Below are 24,354 nucleotides of genomic sequence, written 5' to 3'. Positions count from 1 at the left end.
CAAATTTTCTGTCTTGGAAGATCATGCTGAAAATCTCACAGACTTAATATGTAGTGCCTCAGGACGTATATATATGTATGTTTCTATTCACATAGCGCCACTTGTGCTCGCAGTGCTGTATATTATCGCCCTAGTTTCTGAACTATATGATTCTAGGAAAAATACATTATTATCCCTAATACAGTGTCAGCATTGGAAGCAGAAATACCTCTGGTGCTTGTGTATGTATAGATAGACTTGCCCAAGAAATAAGAACAGTGTTCATACAATTCCTAAAGCAGTATGTTGAGTGGTCAGAAAAAATGTCAATATAATGCCCTTCAGTATGTTTATATAAATTTCTAGCCACATCAGGAAGTAAACTTTTTAAATAAATAATATGAGAAAAAAAACTCCAGTATAAATACTCCATATAAGTCCAGTACGATGCAAAAGTTAAACCAGGTCTGCAGGGCCAATTTACATAGCGGGCACCCCTAGGCCCACTGCTATTCGTCGCCCCCTCCCCTTTATTCGGGCAAATTTTTGTCATTGGGACTGGAGCATTGGTATTGGCGCATGGTAAATTTAAAAAACTATCATATCACCTGCGCATTCCCAGTGTTTCATAACCAATGTTGGTGTGGTTGCGCAACATGCCGCCCCCCCTAAAATCCTACCATCCTAGGCCTTGGTGGCCTTTCCACAAATCCGGGCCTGCAGGTCTGACATGCACTGTGCTATTTTGTGTACTTAATATATGTATAAACCCAGTTCAGAACATATATTTGGCGGTCTGCCTCAATTCAGGGAATCAATTTTCAAAGCAGTTAATCTGACAAAACACCACACAGTGCCTAATACAAGGCATGAGACAGTTGGTTTTGCATTAAATTAAGGGTGTAAACCTAAAAGCTTTCCAACACACAGTCATTGATTTTCAGGTTGTGTATAATAAAGTTATTTGGAATTGCTACTGAAAAAGAGTATTTAATGCTTCCCCTTGCTACACTGTTGGTTCTAACTACTGAAACAATGTAGCAGAAGCCAGTTAGCCAGGCTAACCGACTGCTGAAGAAGCATGTGAGGCACTGTTGGAGCTGGAGTTTTGGCTGAGGGACAGCTGGCTTCTACTACATTGTTCCAATAGCCAGAACAAGCTGTAAGGACAGAAAATAGCAATTGCTTTCAATAGAAATTACATTTGCAACTACATTTTAAAGAAGAACTTAAACTTAAGTAAAGATGTGGAGATATTGTAGAAATGCTATACAATATGTTTTGTGATTCTGTACCAGCCCAAGGCAACCACAGCCCTTTAGCAGTAAAGTATAATATGGTGTACACAGATACAAAGCCAAAAGATATAGAGGCTGAACGAAGTGTCACTGTATTTTTACTATTAGTAACACAAAAAGTATTTTCCTAATAGCAAATGGGTTATACTGGTTCACATACAGTGCAACCTCAATTTTACATCCCCTGATTTTAAGTTTTCCCTCATATTACATTATTTTGTGTTCCCACCTATATATTATGCATAATATATTTCCCGGATTTTACATTTTCCTGGATTTTACACCATTTATTTCTGGTCCCCTGTAAAAACTTAAAATGGGGGTTCTACTGTATATAGGAGTACTTTATTCTTATTGTTTGCACACCATACAATATATACATGTGCATCCATTAACTTGGTTTGCACTTATTATTTATAGTCTTGCAGATAAATGTTTAGCATTACTGGCTTGCACTACTGGAGTACACACGCAGAAGTGATGTATGGAGCGGGAAGATGCAAGTACGGGTGCTACAATGGCAAATTTCAGCAGATTAGGGTTGACTGTGATTTGAGTTTTTTCTGACCTGAATATCACTACTAGTCAGGACACTATGGGGAATATTTATCAATGATCGAATTTCTAATTGAAAAAGCTTTGAAATTCAAAAAGACCAACCGAAATTAAGTTGAAGGTTTTTTTTGGTCGAATAGGTCCGTTTTCGATCTAATAGTTCCATATTCATCCGAATTTGAATCGTTCCAATCGAAGGAATAGCACATTCGATCGAATTTGATTTGAAGTTTTTCCCAAAAAAAACTTAGATTTTTCAAAGTCCACCAATTGACTCCAAATTCAGTTTCCCTCCACCTCCATTGCAAAAACATACAAGTAAGTTGAAATCGACCCTAGTATGTGTGAATGTGAAAGAGACAAAACTGTAAACTCCACTTGGATATGGGCTGATGTAAATGATACATTTATTTGTAAAGCGCTGCTCAATATGTCAATGCAATATTCATTAAGGGTAAGGGCACACGGGGAGATTAGTCGCGACAATCTCCCCTATCTGCCTTCCCCTACCTTCCCGCTGGTTTCTTTTTCCGAGGCAACTTCGGGCGATTTAGGAAAACGAAGCAGCACAAAGGTAGGGGAAGGCAGATCGGATACAGATAATTACTACAGGGCAGCACAGAAATCAGTGCAACTAACCAACCCCAGCCCCACCTACAGGTCTGCCCTCCACACCCCACAGGTCCACCCAACACCACTAAAAAAAAAAAAAATGATTCCCACATGTTCATAAAAAAATATTGGTGGTCATGGCCTCCCCATTGAAAAAAACATTTGTGGTCAGGACCCCACATGGGAAAAAAAATTGGTGGCCAGGGCCCCCTACTTTATAAGAAAATTGGTGGCCCCCTTAAACGTCCATGTAAAAAAACTCCCCCCCCAGAAGTATAAAAAAATTTGGTGCCCAGGGACCACAAAGGGTTACCTTTAGGGGGGCCCTGCCATGTTACACTTCATTAGTGTGGCCCACCTGCTGTCAGTGAGCTGCCAACTACAGAAGGGAGGAGGGGAGCACAGGTGGCTGCATCTTCTTCCAGTGTCAGCATTTTATTCCACTATTGGTTATAGAATTTCAAGTCCTGGTAAAGCTGTATGGTGATTGGATGAGCTGGAGGAGAAATTCAAACCTCAGCTATCCAATCCCTGAGCAGCTCAACCGGGACTTAAACTCAGTGACCAATAAGAGGAAGTAATGGACAGAAGATACCTCCCCTTGTGCTCCTGCCCTGCCTTCCCGAAGTCAGCAGTTCTCAGAAAGAAGGGGTGCCCCCCTTACCCTCGGGCCCCCTACAACTCTCCCCCCTGTCCCCCCCAGATGGCTGCCCTGCTTGTAGCATCATCTTATATTACGGGCCAACCTCATCTTGATAATTTGTGATGACTCCTAAGCTTCTCAACAGCTGCTCAGAGCCCACTGAGCATGTGAGTGTCACACACACTTTCCAAGATGGTGACCGCATTGACAAGTTTGAAGTCTTGGATCATTGCTGCTATTGAGAAGCTGAAACTTTAGGCTGGTGCAATAAGTTCCGTATATAAAATATGGCATTTTTATCCACAGTAATTTTTAAGGTTTAGTTCTTTAAGAATAAATACTAATAATAGTGAGCTGACTTATTAATAGCAGTGTCAGTGTGCGAATGATATGTAATTAATTAGACTGTCTAGTGTGACAGTGAATAAGCAGCAATTTCAAGCAGAGTCAGACGCAGAATGAGAAATCTTATCTAGTAGGAAAAGTTACCCAAATGTACAAATATAAAATTACTTAACAGATTATTATCTCCGCTTCTCCACCGTCTAGCATTAACTTGGCAGCTCTAACACATACTTATCTCTGGCACTGTTTGCTCCCACTGTTACAAAACACAAGAAACATTTTGTTCGGCGATGCTGTGTTAATAAGTTTTTGGTGGGACTCTTTGTTCTGATGTGCTGTTTACCAGGCATTTAAGGGCATGAATATATGACCAGAGCACAACACAGCATCATCTAAATCATAGAACTATTCAACCAATGACAAAACTGCAGCTGCACCTCTCCTGGGCCAGTGACTGCTAAACAGGAAAGGACGTACTGATACCCAGAACACTTACTTTGCTTCATAAGATCTAAAACAGAATAATATAAAATGTAAATACATGCTTTTAAGTCACGGATGCTAAAGGGACCATATTTACAGATCATGGGTAAACTGTGGAGGGTAATATTCAAACAGGGGTCAGATATCTATGGCTCCCTACATGCCGGCAGGATGAAAACCTTTCAGATATAAAATAGGCCTTGTGTTAATTTGCAAATGACAGGCAGATAAAACGAATCTGTAAATAATATGGTAATTGTATGGTGTTACTGACTGACTCACCTCTTAAAACGTGTGTATAAACCTTCCTTGTTTCTTTGCAAATAGAGATGTGTGGAATTACTAAGGATGAGAAGAGAAATCACTGGCACAACATGGGTTATTTCTAGCAGGGAAAACCCTTGCTCATTTATTGCGGATGCATCCACAATAAATGAGGAAGGGTTTTCCCTGCTAGAAATAACCCATGTTGTGCCAGTGATTTCTCTTCACTTTGAATTTGAGGTTGCCACGCCTCCGTCATTGAGCACCTGGGACTCATACAGATCAGGAAGGCCAGGGTGTGCGAGGGTAATTTCTTCTTTATTTCTTTGGTTGAATTACTAAGGATGCACACACCTGGAGAGACTGAAACATCAATGGCTTGTATAGTTTTTGTTTTCCCTTTTGATGGAAGTGGGAATGGCCAATATCCACCCATCCCCTCATAAATTAAAAAGTGCATCAGCCTGAGTGAAATAGGATTTCGATCATTGGGGGCTGCCTGACATATTGGCATTCCATAATGGATCTGGCTTTCGATGACCTCTAATTCTTCTTGAAAATTTTCTGTTCTAACAAATATGTGAGAATATCATCTATCACTATTTAAACCGAATGCCAGCCTCGGTGTCTCTGTGGTGGCATCAAACAAGACATTTCAGGGTTTGAACAATGTAAATCTATTCCAAGAAACCTGCAGAAGTCAGCCAACCTTTGTCTTTTTGCTCATGCCACACACTGTATCAGACTATTAGTACAATGCCTTATTTCTGCTGAAATAAAGAACACGAGTTCCAAGACTTTGGTTGTTTTCTAAACATTCATACAATAATCATTAGTGGTGCTACTGCAGGAGACATCAGCCTCTATTCATTCCCGTAATAGTACAAGGTGGGTAGTATACACCTATTCTCAATCAGTTGGGCTTAAGTATGGTCATAAACCCTCTACATTTTCACAAAAAGCGTATTTATACGCATTTATTATTTAATATAGGCATACACAATCCCTCTCTGCATGTCTGGAATTGGTTGCAACCCTCAGTTGGCAGGTGGGGCATATACACAAAGGAGCAGCTGTAAATAGACTGGTTAGTCATGCACAGATATAAACACAATAAATGTAGGGAGTAGAAACAAGACTTTACCTAATGAAGGGCAAGGTTCATATTTTTCTCCTCCCACAGATAAAGGCAAAGTGACACATCCTGCAGTAACAAGTATTTTGATCTCTAAAAACGAAACCCTAAAACACATATAACTACATATGTCATATTTTATATACTGCACCAGACAAAAGGTTAAGCACCTCTTTAACAGTATTGATCCAGGCTTTTCAAGTTGTGCACAGGAGCTCACCATCTTGGATTTTGTTTGGAGTGTCAGTGACACGCACATGCTCAGTGTGCTCTGGGCAGCTGTTGAAAAGCTAAGCTTAGGGGTCATCGTTTGGCAGAAAATAATGTTCATATGTTATAGAGTCTGAAGCTACAGGGCTGATTATGTGATTCTGATGCAAATTGCTCTGGTTTCTGTGTTGATGTATAATGATAATTCTATTTATATACATTATATTGTATATTATTAACAGACAGCAGCACAGAGCATGTGCAGTGAATCAGCAGAAAAGAAGATCAAGAGCTACAAGGGCATCTTCAATGCACACTTCTTTCCTATAAAAGGGTTGTTGGGGCCTTGGGCTAGCAGACAAGCCCAAAACATAATGTGCAACATTTCTACCCTACTACATTCTTAACCTTTAGTTCTCCTTTAGGAAAGAGTCACTGATTGATACAAAGATCCCACTTGTGTGCCTGATCTACAGGCCTCTAACTGCAGCTTCATAGCAGGTGTATATTCTTCTGGCAACTCACATGTTAACTTACATTATGTTTCCCTGTCGGCCTATACCCAATTCTAGGCAGTGTCATTTTGTGGCTATAAAGCAAATAAAGTTCTGTCTTGCATAAAAAAGGGCATAAATTCATGGCATGAAAACATAATTATGCCTATTTATAGGTCTTTGGTAAGTCCTCATCTGGAGTATGCAGTGCAGTTTGAGCTCCAGTACTTAAGAGGGATATAAATGAGCTGGAGAGAGTGCAGAGAAGTGCAACTAAACTGGTTAGAGGGATGGAAGACTTAAATTATGAGGGGAGACTGTCAAGGTTGGGGTTGTTTTCCCTGGAAAAAAAAGACACTTGAGAGGGGACATGATTACACTTTACAAGTACATTAGAGGACATTATAGACAAATAGCAGGGGATCTTTTTACCCATAAAGAGGATCACCGTACCAGAGGCCACTCCTTCAGACTGGAAGAAAATAACTTTCATTTGAAGCAACGTAGGTGGTTCTTTACTGTGAGGTTGTGGAATGCACTGCCAGGTGATGTTGTGATGGCTGATTCTGTTAATGCCTTTAAGAATGGCTTGGATGATTTCTTGGACAAACATAATATACACTAACTATAGAGTTTAGTATCATGTATGAGTATATATAGTTTATGTGAGGGTATAGAGTGGTCATTATGTGTATGTATGTATGCTGGGTTTCATTTGGAGGGGTAAAGGTGAAATAACTGGTGGGGGGGGGCTCCAAATCTTAGGCACCTCCCAGTGATTATAATGATTTAACTGATACCCTGGGCCAGTGCTCCTGTTAACAGAAACATGCACCAACCTGGGGGGGTGTATTTTTTTTTGTAGGAGCACCACAAAACAATATTCTTCTTTGCTTCTTCATTCTTCAATAATAGGCATGGGTACTGGAAGCACAGTACAGTGAGAAAGCTGGCTTTTTGTTTAAAGATAGATTTTTACTCTACTGTACATACACTGCCCAGGAAAATGAAGAAATGCAAGAGGATTGCACCTCTTAGGCAACTGATTAAAATCACACCCAGTGTGATTTCACCTTTTCTCTTGCTTTTGAAAAACTCACTGACTAACTCAGAGTTATAGGAAGTTGTATTCTGTTCTGTTAGACATCCAGTCACCCCAGCCTTTATAGATTACATATTTGGCTAACTAACTATATTAGAAACATTTTTTATTTTGCACAGCCTATTTACCCAGTTTTTATTTTTATACTGAACTGTTCCTTTAAAGAACAATTTACTACTATGTAACATTCCTGTTATAGGGAGAGAATTTGTATTTCAGATAAAGCTTCCACGCCTCCAATACACACACACTCTTATCTTTTACAGTAATGACTACTAGATGGGAAAGACACTGCAATAACCGAAATAGCACAATATTTGTTTCTTTCAAGATGAAATCCTATGTAATATCAAACCAGATAACTGTCTTTGTAAGAGAACACAAACTGTTTATTAGGGCTTTCTTTTCAGCATCATAAAGCACAGTGTATAACCTCTGGGTTGAAAAATAGACTTTTTGGGGAAAAACTGTATTCTGGTAAGTTCACATAGGGGCAAATTCACTAACCTGCGAAGTTGCCCTAGCGCAGGCTTCGCCACACTTCGCCAGGGCGCCGCTAATTCACTATAATCCGAAGTTGCGCTCAGGGAGGCGAACGGTAGTGAAGTTGCGCTAGCGTTAATTCGTCACGCAAAGCGAAGTTACCAAGTTAAAGTACAATGGACGTATATGTAGCAGCAAATACATTACACTACACAAGCCTGAGAAACCTTAATAAAATAAAATAGAGTTGTTATTTTGCCCTATACTTGTGCCCACTGTATAGTTTAGGTGCCATATGTTAGGAAATGTAGGGGGGAAGGAGGGTACCCCCAAAAAAAATTTGATCTTTTTCATCCTATCACCCATAAAAAAAGAAAAAACGCCAGCGTTTTTTGGGATTTACAAAAAATTTTAACTTTTTTTTAAGCAATCCCTATCTACTCTATTGCACTTCGCCTGGTCCAAGGTAGCGAAGGAAGTCTGGCGTAAAAGGTAGCATTCAGACAAATTCGCGCGTCAGTGAATTTGCGTAGTTACGTCCGTTGCACAAATTCGCCAGGCGTAAGGGTGCGAAGTAACACTAGCGAATTTACGCCAGCGTCCGTTGCTGACGTGATCAAGAAAGCTTGCCGGACAGTTAGAAATCAAATTGTTGACTCAAGGCTTGCACATGATAAACATTTTCACAAGCACAGCAATGCCAAATGTCAAAAGCAACAATGAAACACAGGCTGTGGCCTCTAGATGGCAGTAATGTTCTGCCAAAACCATTCCCCACAATTTTTTTTAATGACAGGAAAGTCACTTGTTGGAAATTGTAGAACTCCCTCCCATTAGTATTATACTGCTAGGATCCTTTTCACATATTTATGAAGCACCAACATAAACCACAGTGCTGTACAATAAATATAATAATTAAATAATATAATGAATGGCTATGGAACAGGTAAATAGGGCCCTACCCAAAGGAGCTTACAATCTAAAGATATTGTGTTACAGCTGAATCTTTAAACACACTCAGGTTGAAGTCATTATGTACAGTAGTTCAGAAACAGTCCATGTGTTAATTTATTGAAGCAAAGTATCAACCAGTTATTATTAAGCAATCACCCCTTCTTCCTTCTTAGAATGGTTGCATAATATCTGTTTGTGGGTATGCTTATTCGCACGTAGGCATGAGTGATGCTTTTTGCCAGAGGCACTCTCCAAGAGGTGCATGATGCCATGTGAAAGGGAGCAAAGGCACAGAGCATTTAAAGCAATGCATTTCTATTATTCACATCCCATACAAAGAAATGCATATACATGTTTATCAGAAAGACAAAGGAAACAAGGATATTCTTTAAGATGATCCTGGGAATTTCACTTTTGCAATGTGTCAGCATCGCTGTAAATGTTTTGATTCTCCTCGCTCCTGCTTGTTCTTGGCTCAGGCCTTCCTGCTGGAATGGTGGCTGCAGTGATCTAGAGTCTCTACAGCAGGGGGGTGAGTTGGCGCAAGTAGCGCAATTAATTTTTGAACATGCCCATTTTTGTGTTCACACCCCTTAATTACCATTTTACAAAGTTTGGCAGGTTATGAAAGTTTGGACATAATGTATTTCTGTGGGTTTTTTTCAGTTATTACAGTTTTGCTAATGAAGGTGAATTGCCCTTTAAGCGGCGAGTCTAACTTTTCCCAAGGGACCTGTTATCTTATATTGTTACAATTACTTGAAATTGTTAAAAAGTATCTTATCAGCTGCTCTGGCTGTTCTGGGCTCTCTACCAAAAGTCAATTAAGTTAGAAACTTTGTTTCTTTTTCTGGCTGCTCAGTGCAGAGAAAAACGGGACTGTGGGTTGAGCTGTCAAAAGAGGGACTGTCCCTCTAAAAACAGGACAGTTGGGAGGTATGCCCCAGCCCAGCATGGAGGCTGTGAACTCACTGTAGTCACTTAACCTGCAAAAAGACTGCAGTACACACCTGCCGTTATGGAAAAGTTGGACGAAAACAAATTAAATACCAGTATGGGATCCATTATCTGGAAAGCTCAGAATTACCAATAGGTTTCCCATAGACTCCATTTTATCCAAACCCACATTTTTTTACAAGTTTTTCCTTTTTCTCTGTAATAATGAAACAATACCTTGTACTTGATCCAAACTAAGATATAAGTAATCCCTACTGGAAGTAGAACCAGCCTTTTGGGTATTTTATTGTTTACATACAGACGGCAGCACCCCCTGGCTGCCAGGGGCGGCAAAAATGGCGCTCCTGGTAACTAAGAGCCAAATTTCCGGTTTTCAACCCGGAAATTCGGCTCTTCTAGTGCAGAGAGTGCAAATGCGCTCTCTGCACTAGCGTCGTGCAGAGCCTGACCCCCTCCTGCGCAGAAAATGTGAGCGCCGTGAGGAGGGGTGGGGGCGGCATAAAGGCGTGGATCGACGCTGTGTCTTTGAATGCTATTTATAAAATAACTTTTAATGTAGATTCATATTTTGAAAAGAAAATATTTAATGTCAGTATCACTTTAAGGCAGTGGTCCCCAACCAGTAGCTCGCGAGCAACATGTTGCTCACCAACCCCTTGGATGTTGCTCCCAGTGGCATCAAAACAGGTGCAAATTTTTGAATTCCAGGCTTGGAGGCAAGTTTTGGTTGCATAAAGACCAAGTGTACTGCCAAACAGAGCCTCCTGTAGGTTACTAGTCCATATAGGGACTACCACACAGCCAATCACAGCCCTTATTTGACATCCCTATGAACTTTTTCATGCTTGTGTTGCTCTCCAACTCTTTTTTACATTTAAATGTGGCTCACCAGTAAAAAAGGTTGGGGACCCCTGCTTTAAGGTATGAAGCTCCAAATAACGGAAAGATCCATTCTCCGGATAACCGCAGGTCCCATGTCTGAATTAGCACAGGACAGGGTATAAAGTGATAGACACACACATTCCTATAAATATTTAGAAAATATAATCACTTAAAGGAGAACTAAACCCTAAAATGAATATGGTTAAAAATGACATATACTACATACTGAACTTGTAAAATGTATAATGAAGCAATAGAATTCTTAATGAATCAGATGCAATTTGATTGAAGGACTGGCCAGATATGGGATGACTTTGACGTAGTTGGCCAGCTTAAATATATTGCAATATATGGACAAACAATCCCTGTTTTGTTTAAAGGGTAAGGCATTTTGCAATAGCAGTATGCACAAAATGTTTCAATGTCTTAAATATATTGGTAATGGGTTGAGTGCAGAGGACTCTTGTATTTGTCTATATGTATTTTGTGGTCACACCCTCATTGCACCCCCGCCTAATGGTTTTAAAAAATAGTGGTGAGCACAACTTTCCCTTGTTTGTTATAGTTATACATGAGCAGTGACCAGCTCCATGTTGTAGCTCCCACCCCTCCCAGCTATAGTCAGGTGATCCCACTGGTGTCTAATAAAAGGGCAGCCAAGTTTGGGAGTTTTACTTTGAAAGCAGTTAGTAAGTTGCAAGTAAAACTTAGTCCCTTTGTAAAATGCATAATGAAGTAATACAATTCTTAATGAATCAGATGAAAATTGAGCATAGGACTGGCCAGATATGGGATGACTTTGACGTAGTTGGCCAGCTTAAATATATTGCAATATATGGACAAACAATCCCTGTTTTGTTTAAAGGGTAAGGCATTTTTTAGTAGCTGTATGCACAAAATTTCTCAATGTCTTAAATATATTCATAATTGGTTGAGTGCAGACGACATAATACGCAGTCACGGGCCTTTGTTCACAGAAGGCAAATCGGCAGTGGAGAAAATTCATATGCACTATTTTTATTTGGGGTTAGCACATGCTAGCTGATTTTGGTATATCTATGCATATTGGGCATCAAACTGTTCAGTAGACACTTGGCTTCAATATTTAGGGTGTTTGTACAATTGTATGTAAGAAATTGGGTGAGATAAATGCGGCCAATTGCAATATTTTTAGACGATTTTCAGAAATGTTATAAAAACCGCTGCCTTTAGTGTAACTTTGCAGTATGATAGTTTGGAGTAGAAAGACATAATTACCTATTTTTGATTCGACAGAATGTGTACTTTCCAAAAATATATGGTTTTGGGGGTCTTTGTGCTGTTAGGAGGGTCTTGTGGCACATAATACACAGTCACTTTTCTTTGTTCACAGAAGGCAAATTGGCAGTGGAAAAAATATGCATTATTTTTATTAGGGGTCCGTACATGCCAGCTGCTTTGGTTTATCTATGCATATTGGGCATGAAACTGTTCCGTAGACCCTTGGTGTCAATATTTAGGGTATTGTATGTAAGAAATTGGGTGAGATAAATGTGGCCAATTGCAATATTTTTAGGCTAGTTTAAGTAAAAACCGCTGCCAAATTTAGGAAAGGTTTGCAGCTTGATGCTTCGGAGTAGAAGACATGCATACCCAATTTGGATTCAGAGGAATGTGTAGATGTAGTAGATGTTCGCGTTTAGGACAAATTGGCTGCAGGAAAGGGTTAAAGTCATGGTTTTGACCTGGCCATTCCAGAACATTCACTTCATTCTTATTCTTGTGTGTTTAGGATGGTTGTCTAGCTGCATAACCCACTGTCTCTTGAGACTAAGTTCACTGAACAGATGTCCCACCACCATGTTTCACAGATGGAATAAGGTTCTTATGCTGGAATGCAGTGTTTTTCTTTCTTCAAACATAACGCTCCTCATTTTTGCCAACAAAACACTCGCAGTATTCTTCTGGTTTGTGCACATGATTTTTAGCAAACTGTATACTGTCAACAATATTTTTTGGGGGAGGAGATCAGTGGCTTTCTCCTTGCTACCCTGCCATATACACCATTGCTGTTCAGTTTGCTCCTGATGATGGACTCACAAACATCAACATTTGCCAATGTGGGAGAGGCCTTCAATTGCTTAGAAGTTACCCCAAATTCTTTGTAACCTCTGGACTATTTGACACCTTGCAGTTTGAGTTATCTTTGATGGTTAACCACTTCTAGGTACTTCTTCCATTTGTACAAAATCTGTCTGACTGTTGATTGTCCAAACTCTTTAGAGATAGTCTTGTAACCTTTTCCAGCTTTATGGGCATCAAAAACTCTTTTTCTGAGGTCCTCAGACACCTCCTTTGATCAAGCCATGATAGAGATCCACAAATGTGTTGTAGGTGTGATTAGGCTTTGCTTGATCCCTGTTCTTTAAATAAAACATGGTCTCTCACTCACACCTCATTGTCATCCCACTGACTGAAAACACTAGTCTCTGATTTCATTAAATGATAATGCTAATGATTCACTCACTTTTGCTTAGCCAAAATAAGTATCACTTCTACAATACTTTGATATTTATTTGTTCTTTAATTTGTTATTTTTGCTACTTTTGCTACTTTTACAGTGGTACTTTCAAGTACCACTGTAAATATATATATTATATATTGTGGGTCCCTAAGCTCAGTAAGTGACAGCAGCACAGAGCATGTGCCGTGAATCAGCAGAAAAGAAGATGGGGAGCTACTGGGGCATCTTTGGAGACATAGACATAGCTAAAGGGCTGTGGTTGCCGTGGGCTGGTTCAGAAGCCCAAGACATAATGTACAACATTTAAATAATGTCACAATAAATGCTACGGGCAGTTCAGGAGAATGAGCAGCTAAGAGGGGAACAGGAGTTGATATCTAGATCGCAGGACATTTTCCTGCTGAACTCATGCCAAGTTATTCACATTTCAAAATTGATCCCAAGACCTCTGCGGTTACTAATGAATTCAGTCTGCACATACAACCTTCTCTACATAACAGGTAATGGGAATAGTTATTGACAGCATCATACATGCTATCATATGCCACCATTTCCTAACCCTTCTAATTCAGCAAAATCATGTAGTGAGAATTCCATATTTTATTTACTGCAAATTTATCTCAAAGCAGTGGTTGCCAAACTACTAACACCACTTGAGAATTCAACCGTTGGGTTATACAGATATAGGAAAATATTGCTGCTTCAATCAGTCAATTATAGTTATAAGAATATCTAGGACAGCAAATATATATCTTCCTTCAAGGTGGGCTTTCAGGAATTTATAGGAGCTTAAATACCAAAATCCCAAATGTTCACCCTAATTGGCCTTTAGGATAATCACCACCATACCATTGCTACAAGATGCTAGTTTGGCAACAACTGCATTAAAGGCTTCTTTTAGCATTTGCACTTACTGTATGTAACTGCTCTATAGTTATAACGCATATACTGTGTTTAACCACATTACTTGATTCTAATATTAATTTGAATCACTTATTTATCAAAAAAAAAACAGCTGCCACATCTAGAAAGATTAGTGGCCTGGGTGATGGTCTTAACAAATATCCACATCCTTTTATAACTTGTCAGTTCAAACAGACTGCACAAGAAGCAAGATACAGTATCCACTACACTAACCTTCATAATCCTTTCAGCTAACATGACGTAGGCTGTAAAATATGACCCAAAGGTAAAAGTATTTGTTGATTATACTACATATAAACTACATTTTTTCCTGTTGTCTATGAATGTTTATATTGTAAAATCATTTCAGGCTAACAATGTTGTATAAGAGACAGAATCACTAAGGACATTAAATTATGTTCTACATTGAAATACAAGCATCTTATACATTATTTGAATATATACAGCTGTGTTCAGAATAATAGCAGTGTGAATAAAGTGAATAAATCTCCAAATCCTTATAATGGCTTTTATTTCCATACAATGGGAACACTGCACATTCAAATGATCAGATTTGAGTTATTCCTTTACAGAGTGAAGAAAAGGGAATATTAGGCTTTTAAAAAAAATAGTGTCTGTGTGGTGTTTATACAAATGGCCTGTAGATGTCACTGTGCCCAGACTTATATGGGACAAATTCACTAAGATTCGTAGTTGCGCCAGCGTCCGCTTCGCCGCACTTCGCCAGGCGTATTTTTGCCAGCGCTACGCAAATTCACTAAAATCCGAAGGGGAAGCATAAGGTTGCGAAGTTGCAATAGCGTTAATTCGCCAAGCAAAGCGACGTTACGCTAGCGATGCTTAATTTGCATACGGCGCCAAATTGAAGTTACAATGGAGGTATATGTAGCATCACTACACAAGCCTGGGAAACCTTCAAAACAGCAAATACATTTTTTATTTTGCCATACACATGTGCCCACTGTATAGTTAAGGTGCCATGAGTTAGGAAATGTAGGGGGGAAGGAGGGTAGCCCCAAAAAAAATTTTGAACTTTTTCAGCCATAAAAAAAGAAAAAGCGCCAGCATTTTTTGGGACTTAGAAAAATGTTTAACTTTTTTTAAAGCAATCCCTATCTACTCTATTGCACTTCGCCTGGTCTGAGGTGGCGAAGGAAAAAAAAATGCGCGCGTCAGTGAATTTGCGTAGCTACGTCCGTTGTGCAAATTCGCCAGGCGTAAGGGTGCGAAGTAACACTAGTGAATTTACGCCAGTGAATCGGCGAATAAACGAAAATGCGCTACGCTAACAAATTAATGCTAGCGTTAGGCGCTTCGTCCTTTAGTGAATTTGTCCCATACTGTGCATACTTCCTGACAGCTTAAAAGTGAAAGTTACTGTTGTGTAATGGTTGCATGAGTCTCTGCTAATAAAGCACTGTTATACTCTACTCATCCTCGGCTACCCAAAACATAAAATGACGACGAGATGGCTCTTCTACCTCTGCAGCAGCCTGCACCTTTTCTTCCAAACCCTGGTGAGCCTACCATACCTTTTACTGCTTGGATCCGTATGTTTGAAAATTACATTATTGCTGCTGACTAGTTATGGGCAAATTTTACCCGTTTCATTTCGCAAAAAATTTGCCGCTAGCGAAATGTTGCAGACACCCATTAAAGTCTATGGGTGTCAAAAAAATGTTGTTGCGCGGCAAATTTTTTTTGACACGCGGCGAAAATTTTTTGTCACACAACACCATACAAGTCTATGGACGTCATTTCCGTGGTGAAGCAAGGCGAAAAAATTCGCCCATACCTACTGCTGACCAAGGGGAGATTTCTGCTGCTAGAAAGCATGCTTTGTTTATTCACTGCCTTGGAACAGAGGGACAGAGTATTCTATACATTACCATTACCTGATGATACTTATCATCATTATAAAGAATTTTTTCGTGCAAGGGTAAATGTGGTTGCTGAAAGATATCAATTCCTCCAAAGTGGACAACGTAATGGCGAATCCACAGAACAATTTGTAGCAGCTTTGAGAGAGCTGGTTGTTACCTGTGAGCTTGGGACTCTAACAGATGAAATGCTAAGAGACCAAATAGTGGAAAAAACAAACTCACCTCGCATTAGAGAGAGACTGCTCCTAGTGCAGGATTTAACCCTTGCAAAGGCTATTACAGTTGTTAGCCAAATTGAAACAGCAGTGGCAGAGGCTAAAACTCTCAGTCAGGGAACTGCTGGGAATGTACAGATTGTGAATTCAGCACTGTGGCCTAATAATGCACAGTCACAGGCAAAATACAGTGCTAAGGAAAGGGATTCACCTACACTGCAAAACCATACAGCAAATACAAATAGAAAATACTGCTTTCGCTGTGGTTCAACACAACACACAAATCATGTTACATGTCCTGCAAAGGCTATACGGTGCCACAAATGCACAAAGTAGGACATTTTGCTTAGATCTGCCGTAGTTCTGCTAAAGATGTTCATGAAGTCACTACTACAAATGTCACAGTATTAAGTGTGGATAAAGCTGGTACATTTATTCCAGATAAGTTTATATGCAATGTCAGTGTCATTACTGCTTCTGCTGACAAGGGACACTCCATTAACCTGATGCTTGATACAGGTTCAGCTGTTTCTATACTACCAAAGGATATTTTCTTGAAAACTTTGCAAAAGATCCGCTTGTTGCACCGGCCTTGAAACTGGTCAGTTACTTAAAGGATCCAATTCCTGTGCTTGGTTGCTTGTCAGTGACTGTACATTTTGAATCAAATACTGCAAAATGTGACTTTTACATTGTGAATAAGGGTACTGCTATACTTGGAAGGGATCTTTTTGCTGCATTAAACCTACAATTAATTGATGGTCTCATTACTACAACACCAGTGCCTGCCACACAGCCAGTGTCTAAAATTTCACCACAAAGCAAGACTTCACTGGGTTGTGCAAAGAACTTTGTACACAAAGTTAAGTTGAGACCAGATGTAAAACCAGTACCATTTTCCTGATTTAGCATGTCGGTCCTTTTACAGATGATCCTAGAGACTGCAGATTTGCTATAACCTTGACTATTACAGTAATGGCCTGAAATTGCATTTGTTTCTCAAATAACATCAGCTACAGTAATAACTTTTCTGTCTACAGTCTTCAACAGGAAAGGTAATCCAAAGGAATTAATATCAGACAACAGACCACAGTTTGTCTCATATGAGTTTGAATTCTTTCTGAGAGAGAGGAATATTGTGCATAGGAAATCTTCAGTATATTACCCACAAGCAAATGGAGAAATCGAACGATTCAACAGTCTGAAAGAAGCACTACAGACAGCAAATCTTACTGGGAAATCTTGGAAAGTATTTACAACAGAGTTCCTACATAACTACAGAGCAACGCGCCATGCAACGACCCAATCATCTCCTGCTGAATTATTACATGGCAGACAGATGTGCACTAAGTTACATGTTGCAGACATCAAACTTTAGTCAGAATTAAGAAACCAGAAATACTGAAACAAGGACAATCTAAATTTACTACACCACTTGAAGTGAGATACCAGCAAGGACCATACACATATGAACTGTCTGATGGACGCATATGGAATGTAAGTCGTCTTGCTCCTGTTAGATATGACTTTGGAGAAGCTCCATTTGATGAAGGACATTTTCCTACTCATACTGATGTCAACTGCAATAGGCCTGAAGAAAGTGAACCTATAAGGTGTACTAAGAGAATCAGAAAACTACCTGCATGGACCCAGGACTATGTTATGTGAATAATGTATATTATTGCTTTAAGATACATTGTTGTTGTTTATTACATTTGCCCAAATGCTTTCCTACTATAAAGGGAATATGTGGTGTTTATACAAATGGCCTGTAGATGTCACTGTGCCCGGACTTATACTGTGCATACTTCCTGACAGATTAAAAGTGAAAGCTACTCTTGGGTAATGGCTGCATGAGAGCCAGCTAATATAGCACTGTTATACTCTACTCATCAGGCAGATGTTATTAGACTCATCCCTACACCAGGTTTATCTAAATACTTTCACTAATTTTTAATAGTTTATTTTGCTGTGTTTTGAGAAAATTCAGCATCTAAGCAAAGTGTCTGTATGCTTTAGTATCCTATATTCACAAGGCACATTTATCTTTCCTAGTTATATTCCAGATGTAATCAATCTTCAGGTTACACTGGGAGCAATGAGTTCATGCCTTGGGCATAATTTGGTTCTGCAGTTACAGCTTTTGAGCCATGTTAGGCAGATTGGGGCTGCTGGCCCATTATTCATTGCTCACTGCTGTGTGACTATATTGGTGCAAAGCCCCAGAGGACTCCTGCATTATGGAATTATAGCTCCTGTTTTGGGATTTTCGTATGTCTGAACAAGAAATAGCTCTTCTCCATTTATTGCACTGCCTTTGGGACAGAATATTAAACAACAAGTACGGATAATTGTGAACCAAAAGAACCAAAAAAAGCATCACAGCAGGACTGTGGCACAGCCTGGGTATAAAATGCAAAAAAATAGGTGCAATCCGCCATGATTTTGGAAATTGCACCATTTCCCAGCTGCCCCAAGTCATGTGTCTCGTGCTCTGATAAACTTCAATCACTCTTTACTGCTGTACTGCAAGTCGGAGTGATATCACCCCTCCCTATCCCCCCCCTGCAGCCAAACAAAAGAACAATGGGAAGGTAACCAGATAACAGCTCCCTAATACAAGATAACAGCTGCCTGGTAGATCTCAGAACAGCACTCAATAGTAAAAACCCATGTCTCACTGAGACACATTCAGTTACATTGAGAAGGAAAAACAGCAGCCTGCCAGAAAGCATTTCTCTCCTAAAGTCCAGGCACAAGTCGCATGACCAGGGGTAGCTGGGAAATTGACAAAATGTCTAGCCCCATGTCAGATTTCAAAATTGAATATAAAAAAATCTGTTTGCTCTTTTGAGAAATGGATTTCAGTGCAGAATTCTGCTGGAGCAGCACTATTAAATGATTCATTTTGAAAAAAAAAATGTTCCCCATGACAGTATCCCTTTAACTCTATAGTTGTACAAACTACTATTTTTGATATTTTCGAATACAGTAGAACCCTGATTTTATGTAACTGAATTTTAAAGGGGACCTGTCCCTCAGACATAAAAAGCTGAATAACAAAAGTCTTTTTTAAATTATACATGAAATCCCAATTATTTGTTTTTTTATTAAAACATCCATGCATTATAAGCTTGTTTAAAGATCTCAGCTGTCAATCATATATCGCCTGCCCCTCCTCCATGCATTAGGCAGGCAATTACTTTTACTATCCATTCTATACTTCCTAAATGTCACTGCACTCCTCACATTCCCCCTCCCTCTTCACCATCTAACTGTGAAGCCAATGCATGGACATGGGGTATCAGGGACCCATATTAAGATTTTGGCATGATGCAAAGCTTGCCTTAGTAATAGGGGCCACAAAATGGCACCTGTCTGCTTGATGCTAATAGAAATGACACTTAAATAATTTATATAGTTTAAGTGAAGTTTATTTTGCTTGACTAACATCATAAAAGAAAAGAATTTGGAATGATTTCTAGGGCGACAGGTCCCCTTTACGTATTTCTGGAATTTATACTATTTTTTTACGCGCCATGAAGGCAAGCAACATCTTTTTTACCCTGGAATTTACACTATTTTGAACCCTGCTCCTTGTGAAAATTTAATCTAGGTTCTACCGTAATAGGAAATGAAAGATGAAAATATTTCCTTTCATTCAGGTGAGACGTTGTACAACAGCTAAGTGTTCATTTTCCCTAAGGCAGTAACCTTTCTCGGCATGTTGCAATGAAAGCTGGAGCCTGCTCATCAGTCTTAGCTTTCTACAAAAAAAAAAAATACATGGTCTCATTTGTATTGTTCTGATATCAGGTTAGTCTATGAAGAACACAAAACACATGCATATTTGTTATCTAATGGAACTTAAATGGCAGCTAAACACCAATACTGCTACTCAGGGAACACTTTGAGGGATTTTTACTAAAGTCCAGTCGGCTTTTTGGTGGAAAACTCAAAATCTTTCATTTTTTTGTATAAAACCTGAATTTTTTGGGATTTATTAAAGTTCGATACTGCAAAAAGAAAATCTGAAAATCCGCCATCTCAGATCTTGTTGTATATAAGTCAATTGGAGAGATCACTATCCTATTTGTATTTCTGTGGTCTGCGCTGGAAAATCCGACTATTTCAGGCAAAAATCCGAAAAATCGTGCTTTTCAGGAAAAAGCCCAAAAACAAATCATACGATTCAGGAAAAACCTCTTAAAAAATCGTACGATTCAGGTTTTCTCTCTATTTATAGAATTTTCCCCCGATCCGATTAAATCGTGCTTTTTTAATAAGTAAGGTCACATTGTGGATTCTAGTTTGGTCTGACTTTAACTTAAATAATCAGAAAAATTTGGATTTTAGTAATTAACCTTTTAATATTTGTTGGTGTACAAACACACATGGGTATGGGATCTGTCAACGGTTATCCAGAAAGCTCTAAATTATGGGAAGCCTCCAGGGCCGGAACTAGGGGTAGGCAGAGTAGGCGCGTGCCTAGGGCGCAAAGCTGGGGGGGGCGCCAGGCACATACCTGTTCAGTCGCCTACCCCATGTCTGGTCCCGTCTCTACCCGACTGCCGCTCCTACTCTTTGTGTAAATGTGTTTCTGCGCATGCACACGCAGCTTTGCGCATGCGCACTGGAGAGCAGTTTCGCACATGCGCTATCGAGTGCGCCGGCTCAGTTGCCTAGGGCGCCTGGCCGGGTTGGCCCGGCTCTGGAAGCCTCCCACAGATTCCATTATAATCAGATAATTCAGTATCCTTTTTCTCTGTAATAATGAAACAGTACCTTGTACTTGATCTGAACTAAGGTATAATTAATCCTTATTAGAGGCAAAATAATCCTATTTGAGTTTATTTAATGTTTGAATTAATTTTAAGTAGACATTATATGAAGATTTGAATTACAGAAAGATCCCTTACCCGGAAAACCCCATGTCCTGAGCATTCTGGATAATAGATCACATACCTGTATATTGTTGCAGCTGGATGCTTAAGCAAACAGGCAAGCAAATAATCAAACTCCTAACAATGTGTCACAAAGCAATCATGCCTCAGTCTGTTGATTGATTCATTTTCAAAAAATGTGTTTACAGATGGAAACAACATATGGAGACTATTATAATTCATGCAGGATATATCATCTCTACAAGGCATTCTCAACAAAACTGCCAATGTATATGTAAATGGCTAATGAAATTCAAAGTACACAAAATATGGTTAATAGTAATAGCATTAGTAGTAGAGCATTAAGGGCCACAGTTGTGGGAGGACTTATATTGTACAGAAGTGCTGGTCATGAGATGCAGTACAACAGTCCTTATGCCATAAAATTAGTCATTTTAACCCTTGATTTCATGGGCATTAATTGCCTGAAGGGCCATAAATACTTAAGAAAAACAAACAAGAGTCTGTCTGTGATTGCTTTTAAAGGTATTTTGTGGCCATAAAAATTCATCTTGGGTCAGCACAATTTGCAAGGCATATAAAGGAATGTGCTGGCAGAAGAAGATTGAGATGAAATAATTTGGGAGTTCTAATCTAACACTCAATAATCAAGGTAATAATGGCTGTAGTGTACATATAAATGTTCCTTTAGTCTATCCACATGATAAATTGTGCTTTTAAAAATAAAGGCCATTGTTAAAAGGCAGAATACTACACAGACAGTCACATCAAATCAAAAATGATGCTGAACATTATTATTATACCATCAGAAATAACAGTGCTAAAGAAGCTTAAATAGAAAGTGCACTTTACCCATCTACAGCTTCCTTCAGTAATATTCACCATTCCCCCGATTCAAATACAGTATATTCATCCTATCTAGCTATCTGAATGCATGTCTGTCTAAATTAATACTGTAGCACTTTGCAACTTGCAAAGCTACGATCTTGCAAGATATTAAATAAAGAGTAAGGAAATAGTGAAATAGGCTTTACATGTCCAATAAAACCCCTGCACTACAGATACCCAACTGTAATTTAAAAGGGACAAATACTGTATACACTGCTCGAAAAATACCACTCACATTGGCCTGTAGTGTACAGGTATGGGACCTGTTATTCAGAATGCTTGGGATTTTCCGGATAACTGATCTTTCTATAAATTGGATCTTCATACATTAAGGGGCACGTTTACTATTGGTCGAATATCGAGGGTTAATTAATCCTCGATATTTGACCCTCGAAGTTAAATACTTCGAATATCGAAGTCGAAGGATTTAGCGCAATTCGTTTGTGCGAACGATCGAAGGAATAATCATTCGATCTTACGATTAAATCCTTCGAATCGAACGATTCGAAGGATTTTAATCCATCGATCGAACGATTTTCCTTCTATCAGAAATTGGTTAGAAAGCCTATGGGGACCTTCCCCATAGGCTAACATTGGTGCTCGGTAGGTTTTAGTCGGCGAAGTAGGTGGTCGAAGTTTTTTTTAAAGAGACAGTACTTCGACTATCGAATAGTCGAACGATTTTTAGTTCGAATCGTTCCATTCAAAGTCATGGTCGAAGTAGCCAAAAAAAAAACTTCGAAATTCCAAGTATTTTTTATTCTAATCCTTCACTCGAGCTAAGTAAATGTGCCCCTAAGTCTACTGGAAAATCATGTAAACATTAAATAAACCCAATAGACTGGCTTTGCTTCCAAAAATTATTAATTACAGTATATCTAAGTTGGGATGAAGCTACTGATTTATTATTACGGTACACAGAAAAAGGAAATCAGTTTTAAACATTTGTAATATTTAGATAAAATGAAGTCTATGGAGATGGCCTTTCCGTAATTCGGTGGTTTCTGGATAACGAATCCCATACCATCCCATAATTCAGTTCTCCATATAAGACTGAAATAATACCATACACAAAGCATATAAACATTAGCATTAAGCAATAGTTGCCTAGCAGATTAAATTTAGCAGTTGTAGCCAGCACTGTTTTAATCCCATGAAATCATGAATTACAATGTAATGCTGATGCATTAATAACACCCTCTTTAAATGCCTGTCTTCAGAAACATGTAGTGGAAAATTCTAGCTCTTTTTGGCCATCTATCCTTTTGTCCCAGTGTGTAGCAATATGAATTTTCCAGAGATGTAATGAAATACAGTGTAGTATATGCACCAACACGTTTGCTAATGTCAATATATTAGTTTAACCTATCATCAGTCACAACAGCAATTCCAGCCAGACACCAACCATGCATTGGAATATACAACTGCACTTTAAATGCAGAGATGGTTTTCTCCATAATGTATTACTTCTTGCAAGTCACTGAGAACTGAATTAGGTATAACAAGTAACAAAGCAAATGGAGTGAATATTGTTATACCGGTAAATACTGGCAGTTTAATTTGTATGTTAATCTAAACCAGGACAATGCGTAATCCAAAAACCCACCTGGGAGGATTCCCCCTCTTCTGTTTAATTATTAGACAGCATCCATGCCGTTTTAGAATATTAATCTTATTCACCTCCTGTGGCAACGAAAGTCAGCTACTCATTAACCATTTCCTGGCTATGCTGCAGTTACTGCGTGTACATTATGTTCCCTAATGTATTAGGATTGGAATAATTCTCTCCAAATGAAGCCCTGCAAAACAGAACTTGGTCTTTCAGGTATGAAAACTCGTAACGGTCTAGTTATTGATATACAAAATTCCTCACAACAGGCCTGATCTTGATTTACAACATCATACCACTACTGTAGCACATTGAACAGTATGATTTTTTTTTGTTTTTTACCCCGAATTGATTGATATATTTTTGGTCTTTTTCCCTAGATTTTTTCCTGAAAAGGTCAGCTTTTTAGGCTAATTCCAGTGCAGATCACAGAAACGTCAAAACAGGATGGGGACCTCTGCCACGGACTTATATGCAACCTCAACAGGTCTGAGATGGCGGATTTTCAGATTCGGGCTTTTTGCTGCATCTGGCTTTAATAAATCTCAAAAAATTTGAGTCTTATAAAAAAAAAAAACCAGACCGGAGTTTAGTAAATAACCCTCTCAATATTTAAAAACAAAGCAGATATCAGACACATGCAAATGAAAAACAGTTTTACTTACAAATGGAAGCGAAAACATGCAGTGTTTCAGGGCTCCCAATTAAAGTATGGCTAAGCTATGCACAATAGAATCCAGCGCTAACATTATGTTCTATGCACATTCAACGTTCTAATCATAGTGACTTCAGTATATACCAGGATCTAGAATGGATGGATAATATTAATACCAGCTCAGCTACAGAATCATACAAATAAATGCATATCATACTTGTGATTTAACCCTTTGAGTTACATAATCTGTGCCATGTGTAGCTGAAGCTTCTTGAGCTTCTCTCTCTCTCTCTCTCTCTCTCTCTCTCTCTCTCTCTCTCTCTCTCTCTCTCTCTCTCTCAGCTACTTATAATAGAAGTCTGTGCAAACATTATGTT

General features: G+C 39.0%; 1 protein-coding gene across 1 annotated transcript in view; it reads right to left on the bottom strand.

Annotated features, from left to right (window-relative positions):
• The window catches only part of lyrm4.S (LYR motif containing 4 S homeolog), a 50,966-nt gene that overhangs the window by 1,216 nt on the left and 25,396 nt on the right, over positions 1-24,354 (bottom strand). The gene's annotated exons all lie outside the window — the stretch shown is intronic.

The sequence above is a fragment of the Xenopus laevis genome, chromosome 6S (assembly GCF_017654675.1).
Source record: "Xenopus laevis strain J_2021 chromosome 6S, Xenopus_laevis_v10.1, whole genome shotgun sequence".
NCBI lineage: Eukaryota > Metazoa > Chordata > Amphibia > Anura > Pipidae > Xenopus > Xenopus laevis.
Note: the sequence above shows the minus strand (reverse complement) of the source record. Positions and strands in the feature narration are given on the sequence as shown.